This window comes from Oxyura jamaicensis, chromosome 12, assembly GCF_011077185.1.
Source record: "Oxyura jamaicensis isolate SHBP4307 breed ruddy duck chromosome 12, BPBGC_Ojam_1.0, whole genome shotgun sequence".
Taxonomy (NCBI): Eukaryota; Metazoa; Chordata; class Aves; order Anseriformes; family Anatidae; genus Oxyura; species Oxyura jamaicensis.
Window position 1 is genome coordinate 12,273,584 of NC_048904.1, and position 16,214 is coordinate 12,289,797.

General features: G+C 51.9%; 1 protein-coding gene across 3 annotated transcripts in view; it reads left to right on the top strand.

The window, feature by feature from the left end:
• The first annotated feature begins 517 nt into the window (after positions 1-517).
• Positions 518-16,214, top strand: part of PLXNB1 (plexin B1) — a 75,461-nt gene continuing 59,764 nt past the window's right edge. The window contains exon 1 of one of the 3 annotated variants that reach the window (XM_035338082.1): positions 518-573. The gene's annotated coding sequence lies outside the window, so the exon portion shown is untranslated. Of the gene's footprint in view, positions 574-8,694; positions 8,781-12,651; positions 13,006-16,214 lie in introns of those variants that run through there. The other 2 variants (XM_035338084.1, XM_035338083.1) reach the window with 2 other exon arrangements.

A 16,214-nucleotide genomic window follows, 5' to 3' on the forward strand; every position in this document is an offset into this window, starting at 1 on the left:
AAGTGAGCAGACATTTAGTCGGTCCCTGGGCCTGGCACCAGCAGCCTTCTTCCAAAATGTGGCGGTGAGGGCCAGGCTGGGGATGAGGAAAAGGTTCTTCACTGAGGGCTGGTCGGGCGCTAGAGGCACTTGGACGACGCTCTCAGACACACGATCTATTTATTTACTTATTTATAAATGTATTTATTTATTATTTATTTATCCAGGAGTTGGACGCGATGTTCCTCCTTCCCCCTCAGACGCTCTGTGAGGAGCACACGGCGGGAGGGAGGAGGCACCGCCGGACCCCCCCCCCCCCCCCCCACCGGGCTCCGCTGAGGGGAGAGGGCGGACCCCCGGGGGCCACGCCCCCCGCGCCGCCGTCAGCCAATGGGGGCCCGCCGCCGTCCGCGAGCGCGGGGCTGGGGTGGGAAAGGGAGGGAGGAACCGGAGGGGGGCGTGGCCTCCGCGCTCGGCAGGCTGCTATTGGAGGAGCGCGGCGAGGGAGGCGGGGCGAGGCGGAGGGGGCGGGGCCGGCGCTCCGCGGCTCGGGGCGGGCGGCGGGGAGCAGCGCGGCGCGGAGCGGGGCGGCAGGTGAGGGGCGGCGGGGCCGCGGCGGGGGGGGGGGTGCCGGTATCGCTCCCGGTGCTGCTGCCGCCGCCTCCGCCGCCACGCCCAGGCGTGGGGAGAGCCACCGGGCGAGTTGGCGGGGGTCAGCGGCCGGCGGCAGGTGCGGCCCGGGGGCCGCGCTTTGTCTCAGCGCGGGGGATGGGCGCGGCCGGGCGGGGGCGCGGAACCGGGAGGGGTCATCGGGGGTACCGGGGGGTACGGCGGTGAAGGCACGGAGCTCCCCCCGGCATCCTCCCGCCGCACACACCGCCGTAACGGGTGGGCGCCCCCGCCCCGGTTTCCCCCCGGTGAACCGGCAGCGCGGAGCCCTGCCGGGAGCCGCCTCCGCCGGTACGGGCGTGCCGTTGGGCTGCTCCGGGTCGGGAGCGGGCTCCGAGCGGCCCTACGAGAGAAAGGGGCTGCGGTCCGGAGCGCCGCGAGCCGGCGGGCTCGGTGTTTTCCCGACCCGGTGGCGTGTGCCCGGCAGGGTGGGTTCGCTCGTTCCTTCGCTCACTTTTTGCACGGAGGTTGCAGGAGCCCCGCGTGAGGGCTGAAACGCAGAAAGAACGAGCCCGGCGCTCGCGTTGTGTCCCGGCGCGTGTCGGTGGCTGGGAGGTGGAGGCGTTCGCACCGATCCGGGACGAAGCCGCGGCTCTGGGCTATTGTGCTGAGCCGCCGTGCGGCCTCGTGGGAAGCCGGCGTTCCACGGGCGGAGGTGTTCCGCGCGATTCCGTGCTCGGTTTGCAGCAGCGTCAATGGGGTTGCTTTGGTTGGGGACCTCCAGCAGAACCCCAGGAGAAGCAATCAAGCAAGTTCTGGAGGAACACCCTGGCAAGAAACCCAACCAGGGCAGCGTGGTGCTGGGCAGGCTCCTTCCACGCTCATCCTCAGCTGCATGGAGCCCGTCTGGGGTCTGCACGCCGGGGACTTGCCCGGAACAGAGATTTGGCTAGAAAACGTATAGCATGGTCACATATGGAATTTTCTCTTTATTTTTTTTTCCGACATGTGAAAAGGGTTAGGTTAGTAATGCGATTAACAATATCTAATAAGATTAAAATTACCGGCATAACTCTCTTGAGCAAGGTGGGTGCAGGCTGTCAGCAGCCGACGCTCTAATCTCTGCTTTCTCCCACGTTAAGTGCTGTGAGGAGTTCGGGCTCCTAGAACCGGCTCGCTTTTTGGGAAAAAAAAAAAAAAAAAAGCATTTCTGCCCTCATCTGCTGACAGCTCAGATGTGTGCCCATCAGGGGTGAGGTGTTCCCAGCAGGAGCATGGGTTGGCCTCAGATAAGGGCAGAGGAAAGAGGAGCACACGGAGCTGCTGTCTTTGCTTGGTGCCGGTCTTTGTGCTAGGCAGGGTTGTTCCTGCAAGTGCTGTGGCTGCTGGCACACTTCGGCTTTCCTGGCAGCGTCGGCGGGGACCGCAAGGACTGAGCGAGCCCGGAAAGTTGCTGCTGCTGCCGATGGTGTGCCTGGGGAGAGGCTGCTGGCCAGAGCAGCGTGCTGTGAACAGAGCGGCACCCACGCGGGTTGCCTGCGTGGCAGGTGCTATCCAGCTCTGTGCGGCCGCGGGAGGAAAGCGGTCCCGTTTGCAGTCCTCCAGCACAGCTGCCGGCTTCCTGGGGAGGCTCAGTTAGCAGCGGGCAGGCACGCTGTCCTCTTCAGGAGGTGAAATGCTTTATGCTTCAGTGTGACTTGACGAGGGGAGGTTCAGAGGGAGGTGAAGCAGCCACCTCCCACAAAGGCTTGGTATTTTCCGTGGTAAAAGCCCTACCTCTGAACCAGCGAGATTCACGTTATTTTTATTCTGTCATTTTCCCCTATATCCGAGTCCTTCCTGCTTCTCAAAGCAAACCCCTCAGCACTTTAGTTTCTCCTCCTCCCTGGCAGCCCCTCCATCTGTTATTTTTTTGGTTTTGTTTTGTTTGTAGCTCTCGGGTTTTTCCCAAGAAAAACTTCAAATTGGCTGTGGCGGCCAAGTTCTGAGCCGAACCCTCCCAGCCTTGTATGAGGGCATCCTGGAGGAAGATGATAGGGCTTTGATCCATCCCAACTTGCAGGCTGGTAGCAGGCAGAGGAGGCATGAGCCTGCCTGCTTTCTGGGAGGAATTAGCCCTCTAGATATGAGCTAAGCAGGGCTTGGACGGGTGCATCTCACTCACCTACACCTTCAGCGAAGCGTTCCCGTGCCCTGTTGGAGCCCTGGGCTTGGGGCTCGCTTACCTGCGGCTCTCCTGAGTGTCTGGCTGCAGGATTGCTGCCTGGATTCATCTTTTGCTGCTTTTGCCTTTGTGGGAGCATGCTCTCGTGCTGGTGTTGGTACCTTGTCCTGTCATTTCGGTCAGTGTTGGTCTGATGGTTGTGGTGATGTCTCCACAGGAGTGTTCTCTCAGCGTTGGCCGTTCTGGTCTAGGTGCTGGTGGGGAATTATTGGGAAGAGCCCGCACACCCTTCTCAGGGATGAGCATCCGAGATGTGTGCAGGCCTCGTGACAGGACAGAGCTGTTCTGTCAGGCAGCTGGGTTCGGCTGGGAAGCCGCGATCTCGAGGGGCCATGGTGCGAGCCGAGCAGCCTGCCTTCCCCTCACCATCCCGCCTTCCCTTCCCGGTCCCACACCCGGGCAGCCCCCAGACACCACCCACGGGGATTTCGGGGTGCTCTCTCTCTCCAGAACCATACAGGAGATCAGCCTTCGTGCTACCACCGAGCATGGTACGGCGATACCCGGGACGTGCGGCCGCTGAGGAGCGGCAGCCCTGAGCGGGACGTTGCGGCCTGTGCCGACACGCGCTCGGGTGATGGAGGACCGCGGGGCTTGGCGCCGGCTCCTCAGCGCGCTGCTTCTCTCCAGCTGCTCAAGTAATAAACGCATAGGACTCGTTTTCACTGCTAATAGATAATTTTTAGCCAAGTGTTAACGAAGACGTCTGAGTTATTTTTGAGGTTGCAGGAAGCAATTTAGGTCTCCCTTTTGTTAACTACAAGTCAGCGCTGCCTCCCGAGGCTTATGGAAAAAAAAGGAAAAAAACAAATCGTATCAGTTTAGGTGGATTGTTTCTTCTTCCATTTGGCACAAATTAAAGTCATTATAATAGTGAATCACTTTAATTGTTTGTTGTTTTTTTTTAATAGCCTGCTTTTAAGGTTAGGATTTCACTTTCAAATCCTGCCTGCCACCCCCGAAAAAAAAGAAAAGGGGGTTGGAAAATGAAGCACAAAGAGCTTTTGTGTTAGCGTGGTCTGGTAGGAAGATTTTACAAGTCGGTAAAAATGTGAGATGAATCTTCAAATGATACGGATCCTAAGGAAATTCCCAGATGCCAGATTTTAATTGCATGTGAACTTTCGTTATTTGCTTGCAGTTTAAACACTGCAAGTACTGTAAAGAGCACTTCTTCTGCGCCTGGCAAATGAGTGAGATTTCGCGTTGCTTTTGGCTTTGAAGTTTAGCTGTGGAGCAGCACGGAGCTGTGGGCTGAGCTTCCACAGCCTCTGCTCTGCGCCAGGGCTTCTGCTTTCAAAACCCCGTCAGCCCCATGGCTGTTCTCATTTAGAAAATGATAGTTCATCGCCTGAAGTGTCTCTGGGTGTTGCCATTTTATCTTGGAGCTTGTATCTGTTCCCGTCCTGTCTCCTGTGGGAGGTCTTTTGTCCGTGTCACGGGGTGTTTTTAAGGCTGGGGCCGTAGGTGTGGTGACTTTGTGGCAGCGGTTGGGCTTGGCTGGGCTGCTTCGGTGCTGGGGGCCAGGGGCTGGGAGCTGTGCCACCGCTCGCTCCAGGTGCCCAGCTAGAGTCTGGGGCAAGCTATCGGGATTATTGTCATTAACCAGATGGATTTGCCTCTAGTGAGAGTATCTGCAGGTCCAGAGAATTTCAAGTCATTGCTGTTCATTCTCGTGCAGTTTTCCTTCGTTCTGAATCTGAAGGCAGTGCTGCCTTTGGAGCCCCAGGGTTTTGGGGAACAAGTGTGTCAGTTTTTCCCAGCATAACATAGCGGCGCCTGACAGCTGAGTTGCAGTGACGGGATTCAAATGGTTGCTGGAGCTGTCAGGAGCAGATCACGGGCTATCTTGGGTCCCGTCCTTCCCTGCAGCTTGGCCATGCAGGAGGGCAGTGGTGCCTGGCGCCGTGCGGGTGGGGAAGCTGGCTGTGTTCAGGAGCTTGTGCTGATGGAACTAGCTTCCTGGCTAAATTGCATGTAATGCTATAAATAGGGTGGGTGTATTTGACATCTTACCCTGCTGTAATCTTTCTGAAAATTACTATGTAGAAGTAGCAGTTCCAGCTTAAGGTTTCTGCCAAATCCAAAATGATTTTTGGTTCAAAGTCTCTTCCCAAAGCTCTCCTGTCCCACGCTGGCTTGCACTTTGTGACCTCCCTGCTCTCAGCGTGGAGTCACCGTAAACCAGAGTGCAGCCAGATCTCCCCTCTGGCCCTGGCTCCTGGAGAACTTGTGCTCTCAAAATCCCTCTGTTGCTTACTGTGGCCATCCCCGTCCTCTGTGTGAGGAGTTTCTGAGGCTCTGATTTCTGTAAAGAAACACCAGCCTCTGAGGATAGCTGGCCAAGCAAATGCAGGAGAAAACAAACGCTCCTGACGGAGCTCCATGAGGGCTCTGTGCTCAGCTGCAAGTCCTTCAGACTGGAATTAGAGGTGCAAGAGCAAGGGCCTTGGAGATGCTCCTGTACCTGCTGGACCAGACCTTGTCAGAAATTACCTTCTTGCTGGAGGTGGTGTAAGGTTGTGGGTAGTTTGGGGTTAATGCCTTGAAACAACTCTCTTTAACACTTTCAGCTTTAATCACAACATTTTGTATCAGGCTTACCCCCTGGAAGTGCTGGAGAGAGCAGTTCTGCTTGTGAATTACCTAACAGTGAATTTTCATGTGGGGAAGGTTTGGTAACTCTTCTGCCATCATCGGCTGCCCTCCCCACACCAGAACCGGGAGCTTTTCTCACTTGTCCTGTGCTGTCTCCTACCTCTAGCATAGCCAAAAATTGTGTGTGCTGGAGAACTGAAGTGCAAAAGCAGTTCCCGGGCTTCTGAGTCCCACAGTCAATGTTTTGATCCCCATTTGCATGCTGTTCGACTTCCTGCATACAGATTGCAGTCCATTACTGATTGATTCTGCCCGACAGAATGGTAAAACAGGCGTGCGGCGGAATTAATTGTACGGGAGCGATGCGTGCCGCTGTGGGAAACAGAGGAGCGGTAACCAGGGGCTCTGTGTATTCACCAGCTCTTTTTAGGTAACTTAGCATTTTGAGAGAAATTGCTGAAATGAGACTGCAGAAATGCTGAAGGACCTAGGGAGACTAAGCTGTTTGTGAATTTATATCCTTAGCTTAGCTGAGATGCATCTTGGCTTCATGTCAACCTGCCACTGTTAAGAGATATTTAAGGCAAAGATTGTGAGGACTTCTTGCTTTTGTCCTGCGTGTCAGTGCAGCTCTCTCCTGGCTACCGGTGAGGTGTTTCCCTTGCGTGCCTGTGATTTCTGGGGGGCTGCTTTCACTGCAACGAGTGGCACCGACTCTCTTACCATTTGTTTCTTTCTTGATCCAGACTTTTCCTTTCTTTTGAGGATACCTAACCAGAAAAAGTTCTTGTTGTGACAGCCTACAGAGGAGCGTGTGCAATTACAAAACGTCCCTGGGTACCTCCTACCAGCTTGTCCTCTCGGCAGCACGGGCGAAACTTGAGTTGGCAAGAGGGCAGGCAGGTCCCCCAGGGACACTGCGTGCCGGGCTCCTTCTCGGAGCCAATGTCCTGGTGCCAGAGCTCCTGGCTGTGCTCTGCTTCCAGTGACACTGTGATCATGCAGAGCTGCTGAACGAGGAGCAGCAGGGCAAGCAGCTGCCCTGTGCACGCTGTTCTCTTTCCCTGCGCCCCCATGAAGGCAGCTCTCCGCGGCCCCAGGGATGGGGAGCAGGGGCGGCGCGTGCCGGCAGGGCAGCCGTGGCAGCAGCTGCCCTGAAGCAGATGAAAGAGCTGTTTTAGCCTGTCGGGCTTCCTCCGGGCCTGGGACAGTCAAGTCTCTGTCCTCGTAGTGCCCGAATCACTGCTGCCCCTTCCTTCTCAGCACAACTCATCTGCCAGCGGGGTGAAAGCCCGTGTCAGGAACCACAGCGAGGAGCTCGGCAGGCTCCTGGAGGGGTGCTGACAGTCACGCTTTCTTGCTCGCTGTACGTTAAACTGCTGCTGTGTGCTGCAGTGACAGTGCTGTGTTCTGGATACTTGATCCTTGTAAATGTGCCGTCTATCCACGGCACGCAGAGGCCTTGCAGGTGACTGTTGTGTTTCGCTGCAGTACCGATGTCGGGATGTGGCATGGTGAAGCTTTCCTTAACAGCCCAGGAAAGGCCCCTGTTCCATAACTGGTCTTTCCTGCACTGTGGAGAGTTGTCTCTGCTGAAGTCTCTGAATAAAGTTTGTAAAGAGTGGAAAATGTAGGCTGTATTGCAGGCTTATGTTATTTTGAGTCAACCATTCAAAGCCCTCCACAGCATCCTACCATCACAGACCATCTATCACAACAGCTCTTGCAGTGGATTAATGAATGCCAAACTCATTAGCTACAGACAAATAACATCCAAATAGCATTTACCTTCCAGATAACAACAGTGGTGGGCTTCCTGCTGGGGGATCTTGTACGCTGGCATTCTGCTCATGTGGCTCCAAGAAACGTGGAGGTTTCTGGTTAAGTAGCAATGTGGTTTGATGCTGTGCTGCTGATCGAAGGTTTGCATCACTGTCTGCTGCAGGTGGTTAGCAGCAGCGTGCGAGCCCCAGGATGCTGCTGCACCAGGCAAAGCTGTTGCAGGAGAATTACCCACCTGTGGTTGTGAGGTTGCATCCTCTTCCTTTGCCTCTGTTGCCTCCTGAAGTTCTGGAAGCCATTGGGTGTGCATCTGATTACCTCCCTCCTAGTGCTGTCAACACAGTAATCCTCATGGGTGCTGCGGTAATGATTACAGCTCTCTGTGTTCTCTGGAGACTGCTGGGTCGTCGAAACACAACCGACACCTGGCCATCCAGCTCCGGGACTGCAGCCGGCAGCCCCAAGGGCACCGTGCGGGAAGCGCCAGGAGGTGCAGGTCCTAACAGTGGAACTGTGCCCAAAACGCAGCGTGCTTTGTTGTAAGCAGGTAGAAATCACATGCATGCAGTGATAACACGAGGAAAGTGATTTCAGCCAGTAGAAACACACAAAGCATCCTTGTTACTCCACCATGTAATGAAGAATACATCTTGAAAAGCTGTTTTTTTTTTTTGCTACAGAGAAAGCCTTAAACTTTCTGTCCTTATGAAGCTGTTATCTCTGCAGCAGGCCCTGTCCTCTGTGATACCACTTCACATGTGGGTAAGACTAAAGTAGAACTGATAATGTACAATTCAGTACTGATTTCCTTATCACCTAGTGACCTGTAGGCCTATAGATCTTGTCTTGTGTTTGTCTTCAGGCTGGTCTTCTCTATGTGCCCTGAAACATGTTGTCCCTTCGGCCTCCCTTGGGCAGAAAACGGGAAAGCTAAGGTGGGGGAAGGAGAATTGTTCTTTTGGGACCCGCAAGGCAAGAAAAAAGTGTTACAGAACTTGTTTTTTAAAGGAGGAAAACAATTTGTTTGAAATGAAGGTTCATAGTGTATGTGTTCATTCCCTTTGTTTTTCTTTGTGGGATGTAAAGGTCACTTTGTCTCTATCTAAACTATGAGAAAATCAATAGTCTAATCAATTTCTAAAGTAGCTTTAGTCAAAATGACTACCGTGGTGTGGCTTGGGCTTTGATGTGTGAAGGTGTCCCAAAAAGCTGCTAGAAAAGTCAATGCGGAGCATCGCTGCAAATAACCTTACCGAATCTGCAGGGGAATTTTCTGTCCCATTCACTGTGTCCACAGGGCTTTTTCCCTGCCCAGTCCCAGCACGGCTTCCTCCTGGCGTTTCCACTGAAAGAATAGATCACTGAGAGCAACAAAAGCGGTCGCACGGTTCGCTTGAGCAGTCATGCATAAACGCAGGCAGATTTTCTGCCGTGAAAACCAATGGGTAGCCTTCCCTGCCACCAGCTCTCCGTAGGCTGCGTGTTCCTGCGACGAGGAGCGATGCTGAGGATCTCGTGCGGGAGGACAGTGTCCTGGCAGGCACCAGCTGCTGGCGTTCCCTGTGGCTGGGCTGGGGCGTTCACAGCAGTAAGTCTGTTTCTTGCTTTGAAAATACCGAGTTACGGGCTGATAAAAGCCACGTGTCTCATTCTACACCGTTGCCTCAGAAATGTTTTATCATGAGAGGTGTAAGGGGCAGAGCCCTTTGTGCTGCGCCGCCGGCCAGCACCCAAGGCTCAGCCGTCGTCCTGCCAGCACCCAGGATGTCAGCGCCCTGCCACGTGCTCCGTTCCAGCGCAGAGGCACGTTGGGCGTGCAGCACAACACGAGGGCGGTCGCTAAGTGGGAATGCTGCTTGGAGGTGGAAATTCAATGGGCATCTGTTCGTTTAATAAATGGGGATGGGGAAAGAGAGAAGGGTTTGCATGTCTGTTTTCTACTGGAACGGCAGCAGCAAAGGTGCTAAGTCCTCGTGGCATGGAGGTCGGGGAGGGCGTTGGCTGACATCCACAAAGGCTTAATGCTTTTTGTGCAGTGATCTTGAATAGCTCGTATCTCTGGGGAGATTTATGAGGGGTAGTTATTGTTTCTGATATATACAGAGGGCTGTGTTAATGATCAGAAGGAGCAGCTGGGAAGAGCCAGGTGAGAACACGGCAGCAGGTGACTGCTTTCGTGTAATGTGCTTCTTGAGGTGTTTGACTTGGAGCCTTACAATGGTTTAAATAATTGATCTGTGCCAACATCAACAGCGTGCCTCATGATTATTTAAAGAAAAAACAAAAGGCTGATGCCTTTGAAATCATGGGTTACTGGGGATGTGTCAAAAAGGGAAATATTCCTGGGGGTGTCCTCAGCGAGCATTAGCACAGTACTCCGTGTTGTTCAGGACTTTGTCAGTAATAAATATAAAGCCACTGCTGGTGTTGGTTCAGTAGAGAAGCAGACCATGCTGATGGTGAATTCATAACTGTGTCCGGAAATGACAGGCCTGTTGGTACTTTCTCGCTCGAAGATCCTGAATAGTACGTAAGTGCTTGGCAGAACGGGGATCGGGTGGTGAAATTTTCCTTAGAGCTTTTGGAGAAATGCTCACATGGTGTCTAAGAAAGACATGTGCTCCTTACGCTCAGCTAATTGACTGTTAGCTCACTGATACAATCTTTGCAGTCTGTGATTTCTGTAGCTCCTCCGTTATGCTGCCGAACGGGTTTGTGAAATGACATCCATTTGATACAGGCAAGCAGAGGCTTCGGTGTGCCGGCGATGCTGAGCCCTCCCCGGCTGTGTTTCACCAAAGCAGTGGCTCTGAAGAAGATGGCAGGGGATGGATGTGACAATCACACTGGTATTTTGAAAAGGGAGTTTAAAAAAAAAAAAGTCCCAAGTTATTCAAGTGCCAAGGAAGGTGCCTTGCAGTGACGGACATGATGGGACTCGTCTGTTAGTTGCCAAAACCTACGGAGAGGTGACTTGCTTACAGTGTGTGCATAACTGACTCTGAGGAACTACTCCTTAATCCAGCAGAGAAGAAATTAATGGCTCGTGGCAGAAGGCAAACAAATGAGAAATTAGACTGGCCTTGTTGCCAGAAAGAATGATGGAGCTGTTTGAGCACACTGCTGGGAAGGCAGTGAGCTTATGGGTGTTGTGGGGGCACAGGTGGTACAGCAGAACGGCGTGCGCCTCGTGCGGAGTGGTCTTAACCTTGAATGACACGGCTCAGACTGGTCCTGTGGCAGCGATTTCTGTTCTGTGCTTCAGAATGGCCTCAAGGCTAACGCAGCGGCGTTCCTCATCCCTGTTTCTTAGCTCCCAAACCTTGTGTCCCAGCGCTTTATGCAGTGGGACTGGTACGCACTGCGTGTGAAGAGCCTGGTTCCTAACCGGAGTGTTAACTCGAGGTTAGCACTTCAGCTTCCTGAGGATAAAATCCTCTTGATGCTCCTCACGGTGTTTCTGACTGTTAGGCTGATCTCTCTACCAACCTATCTTGCGGTGCTTGCTTTACTGATTGTAAGCTTTCTGTGAAAGTACAGTTTTTATTGAGCGTTTGGTGTACAAACCACCAGCTGCATCGAGGAGCACTGTTAAATTCCAGCTGCACTTAAGCCATTTTAGTTACTTTCTTTCATTAATCTTCTGTGTTCAATGTCAAAAATCTCATATAAGTAAATCCGATAAACATTGTAGTTTAGTCTACGATTCTTTCATAACTTGTGATTGTTTACAGGCTGAAAACTAATTTACAGTTTGTTAAAGGCAGCTAAGTCACTGAGTTCATGTAGTCTGATCCTTTGGGAAATGCAAGCCAGTGCATTTCCCTGAATTTAAGCTGACCATCAAAATTGAGACTGAATGTTAATGAAGAGAAGAGGTGGGGGGGGGGGGGGATGGAGGACTTGCTGCACCAAGTGCATTCTAAGATAGCTCTGAGAAAAGAGGTTTAAAAACCAGACCTTGGTCTGTCCATTCCAGGAACCTGCAATTAGCCAATTATTAACTTTGTTCTGAATGGGTTAACTAATGTGGCACTTGTTCTGTTTGGCCTCTGACTGCCTGTATAATGGCCAACATCAGCAATCGCCGTCCTGCGCTGGACTGCAGGCTGCTAATTAACACGTTGGTTTCATATCGCTGCCACCAATGTTTGCACTGAAGAACCTTGCTTTTTTGGGTGGGTAGGAGTATCCAGATCATATTTTAGCTCTGTGGTCGCTCACGTGCAATGCCTTGCTCCCTGTTTTTTCCCCAGACATCTGATCAGGCGTGGGGCTGAGCAGTGCCTCTTCACAGGATCTTTAACCAAAAGGTCAAAATAAGCTCGGGGCATACAGCAACGAGTTGGTCATGCCATGTCCCACCCCACCGCTGCCTGCTGTGTGTCTCAGCACACATACACATCTCCCTCAATTAACCACGCATAGGATAGGCTGCTTTCCCTTAAAGGAAGCAGTTGCCTGTAGGCTGGGAGCTGGTGGGTTCCTCATGAGGTGAAAATACACCTTAAACTGGGCTCAGAAGGGCGGCCAGCTAGATGATGCCGTGGCAGCTGAAGACGTGTGCTGTGTAGCTCAGGCCTGACTGACCCATGGGGGATTTTTGGCACTTATCCTGCGCTCCCACCGCCCCTCGGTGTGCTGGGGCTGGCCTGGAAACCCCCTGCGGGGAGGCCGTGGCTGGGAGTGGGAGGCGTTGAAATGCGGATATTTACCCCAGCTGTCAGCGTGTGTTTGGAGAAGATGCCTTTGTTTTAGTAAACGGGGTTTGTTTTAAAGGTATTGGTGGGTTTGTGCCTGCTTTTCTTTTAGTTTTGCTGTCTCAGCCCTGCCTTGGCTTGGCCCTTCCCTTACTCACCAAAAGCAATTGAAAAAGAGGTATTCGAGCAGCCCATGTCGTTGTTCACATGCAATCTAGCAACCTTTGGTGCTGGAAGTTGGACTCTGTCTGCTGTTTGTCTGGTAACACTAGCCCCCGTTGTTTCCTCGCGCTGCTTTTGAAAAATACTGTTTTGGTTTCTCTGGGAGAGAGATGGTTGGCCCATAAATGTATGCCAACCCACCTAATTATTCTTTTCGAAAATCCTTCATTGGGTCTTTTCTGTTAAATAGTTCAAAAAAAAAAAAAAAAAGAGAGAAATCCTACCTCCCTTGCCCCTGGAAACAGCAGCGTCCTTGTTCTGCTGAGCTAACTGCTGGCCATACTGATCAGTGCCATTTCCTTTGTCTTCGTTTATTTTAGAGTTAAGCTATAAGCTGTTTAAGACTGGGCTATTTTTGTTCTGTATTTGTGCAGGATCCGTTACATGAGGATCCTAAATGCTAAAGTAACTGCTCTTCTTAAAGGCAAAACGGCCGTGCATGTCAGGAGCAGGATGGGCATTGCTCTGAAAGCAAAGTTCGGTGCTTTTGCTCCAATAAAACGTTTTGGCAAGCCCATCCCTGGTCAGAGGAATGCCTAGGTCAGGGCCAGAACCATGGCCATCTTCCGCCCCCGAGCTGGATTGGCTTTTGTCAGCCAGATGCCTTCTGATCTCCACCTTCTCCCTCCATCCCTCTCCTGACAGTAGCCATGTGCTCAGCAGGGGCTCTGCAGCCCTGTTTGCTTTAGCTGGGGAGATGTTTGCCTTCCCTGCAGAACCCCAGCTGCCGGGGAAACCTGGGGCGGCAGTGTTGATTTATTAGGGCACACTGTGCCTCAGGAATGCCTCTGCTAAGGAGCTGGGAGTGATGGAAGGGATCCTGCCCGGAGCGGCGTGAAGCCTTCTCGTTTCTCCTTACGCAGACGCGAAGCAGGAGTTCCCCAAAGCAAGGTAAGAGAAATGGCTCGCTCAGCTGACGGCTTTAGGGAGCTCCGGTTAGGCTTCCCTGGCGCAGAGTCAAGGAGGTGGATGATAGCTGGAATTTTAAGAGTGCAATTTTAAGTGAGTTTTTTTGGTGGGAGATGACACTGAATTGCCCGACCGGAGGGTTTGTGTGCTTTTGGTTTATGTTAAGAGCTGGCATTCCTGAGTTACTGACTAGGGCTTTTTTCTGGGACTTGGCTGTGGGCCATCTGAATGTTTTGCACTTGAAAGAAGAAAGTTTCAACCTCTTTGGGTTCGCAGACTTCTAAACATTTTCTGTTAGAGATATGGCAATGGATTTGCTCTTTTAATTACCTTTACTGAAACTAATACTGAGGAAACTGTTGGGTGTTGGCACAGGGCAGGGTAGGCAGCCAGTCACTTTGTGTTGATCCAGTATTTGGTAGTTGCAGGGTAGGCTGTGTTCATGGGGCATCAGCGCTGGGAAGGAATTTCCTTTCCTAGCTGAGGTAGAAAGACTGTCCACGTACAGCTTTCTTCCTTTGCTTTAGCATTCCTTGAGGTTGTTTCCTATTTTACAAATGCATCTTTTGAGAACTGCCAGGAAAATGTCTCTCTTAAATGGAAATGGAAATTTCTGAGCTCACAGGGATGAAAAACTTTGGGTCTGTGCTCACTGAGTGAAAAGAGGATTACCAACCAGCCATTCTTCAGCGTGCAAAGCGGTGGAGCAAAGTCTGCAGAGGCTCTCTGAAAGTTATTGGCTTTCCTCAGGAAGGGAGCTTGTGAATAGAATTAAATGAGCTCGGTCCCATCCTCCTCGGCTTCCCTGCTGCAAGTGGAGAGAGCAGTGTAAGTTTTAATTCAGTAGACGCTTGAATAAAATGGGAAACTTTTTGAAGTAGGTGTCATGGAAACAGGTCTAGAGCCTGTATTCCTGTGTTCCTGGAGATAAGAGAACTAATGGTTTTGTGGCTGCATTTTGGGCTGACAGAGCAGGTTGAGGGGAGGCAACACCGCTTTTTCCAGAACTATTTGAAGAGTCCCGAAATGAGGATGGTCTGCTGGAGCAGATGCAGATGGCACCTTTTCACTGGGGACTGAAAAACCTGCCAAAGTGTAAACTGCATCTTAATAGAAGGATGTAAGACGAGGCCTGCACATCTCTCCTTCCTAATTACCGCAGCTCAGCTGCTGCTGTCTCCTGTGCTTACACATCTGAAAGGTGACAATGACAATGTCTTGAATGGCAAAGCAATAGTACAGAGGCTCCCCCCCCTTTTAAAAAAAATGTATTCTGGAACAACGAAGTTATTCAACCAATAGCCAAGAATATCCTCATGAAAAATTGTCTTCCTGGAAACTGCTCTACATGAAAGCAGTGGAATTTTTGTAGGTCTCAGTGGCTTGTCTCCTGAGTGACTTCAGGTAAAGCAGCAGCCAGCTTCATCCTTTCCCCCACTGACAGCACAGGGCATGTCCACCCCAGCAGTGGGACTTCTGGTGATGCTGCACCTCTGCGCTGGGTTGTCCTGGTACCCGCTACCTTTTCAAGAAGCTGGAAGACTCTGCTCCTCAGTGTTGTAGCAGAAATCTCTGCTAACGTTTTTCACAGCTGTTACTTTCAATGCCAAGGCCAGAAACCAGACTCTCAGGTCCTCATTGATCATGGCACCTAAAACAGGAAAAAGTGGTTAGTCTGGGGTATGAGCTCCTCTTAGAGAAACAGGGATTTCAGGGGGGTAATGATAGTGCTGTAGTTGTGATCTCATTGCAATGGTGCAGCAAGAGCAGAGGCAGCAGCGGCTCCCAGTCGGGCTGCGGAGGGCAGTTTGGGACTGGGTGTTTCTCGCTGAAATGTCTCCTAGCTTGTGGTCTCTCGTGGCAGTTTTGCCGGTTAGCTATTAACTTGTTCAATCTCCCCTCGCGCATGGCCCTACCCTGTTCCACTGTATTCCTGTAAAGCTGGTTTAAGAAACAGCTTTGTCAAAGTTTCTCTTCCTGCCTCTCCTCTCGTCCTGTTGATCTCAGGAGAACATGCTGGCACTGGTGCTTTTGCAGGATCATTTTTAGGGCCCTTTTGGCTCTGTCCCTTTCCCTTTGAGCAGCCCTTGGGGAGCCCCGTCCTGGCGCGGGACAGGCTCTGGTGGGATTGCTGTCTGCTGGGAAAACAGCAGGGGAAGGGCAAAACAGTGCTGAAAACCCTGCTTTTTTTAGCTGAGAGAATGTCCTTCTTCAAACACAGCTCTTCCTGCTCGTGCCTGTACATAGCCCCTTCCTGCTCACCACGGCGCAGTGTTTTCTCTCGCTGCCTCGGGGCGGCATTCAGGTTAGTGCAGATCGGAAGGAGCGACTAGCATTAAGAGATTTCTCTGCAGTGGTATTTACCCTGTTTCTGCAGAGGACGCTTTTTTTTAAGCACTCATCTACCTGCTTCTGTTTCCTCTTGTGAGATGTTTGTTAGAGCATGCTGCTTGCAAAACTGTATTGGAGCCTACAGCTCTTCCATTCCCCCTCGCAATTGCCAGCTCCCTCAGCCTTTTCACAAACAGAATAAAAGTTGAAGCGAGGGGATGCCTGCCCGTTTGTATCAGCCTGGGAAATGGTAGATTTCTCTCTTGAGGCCTTTGCCTCAGGCATCTTGCCAGAAGGCATCTAGACTCTATTCACTTCCAACACATGCAGTCCCCAAGCCAGAAATGTGCAGAAAGCTCGTGAACTGTGATCAGCTGAAGGCCAGACAGTGTGACCTGGTGCCTCTTAAAGTCAATGAATTGCAGAGCTGTGACTTCTGGATGCTTGGGAAGTGCGTACAGGCTGCGGCACCCGCTGCACGATGTGAACCTCGAGAGGACCACAGGAAGATCAGCTCAAAGATGGACCTACTCTGTACTTACTGTTGGAAATTATCTCAAAATCTGAGTCAAAAAAATGTGCCTAAATGTTTTGGCTAACACAAAGAAGTAATTACTTTCTTCGCAGACCCTGTGTATGGGTTTCCTTTCTTCAGACCGTGAGGAATTCAAAGCAAACTTTAGTTTGGAGCTAAAAGGCATGTTTTTAGCGAAGGCACTGCGAGCAGCATTGGGATGGGCTCCCAAAAGAACAGAGATGGGTACGGCTCGGGTTCTTGTGCCTGCGTGCGTAGCAGGCAGTCCCGTACCAGCCCTGGTTCAGTCTTCTACAAGTGACCTCTGTCCCTGGCCGGGAACATA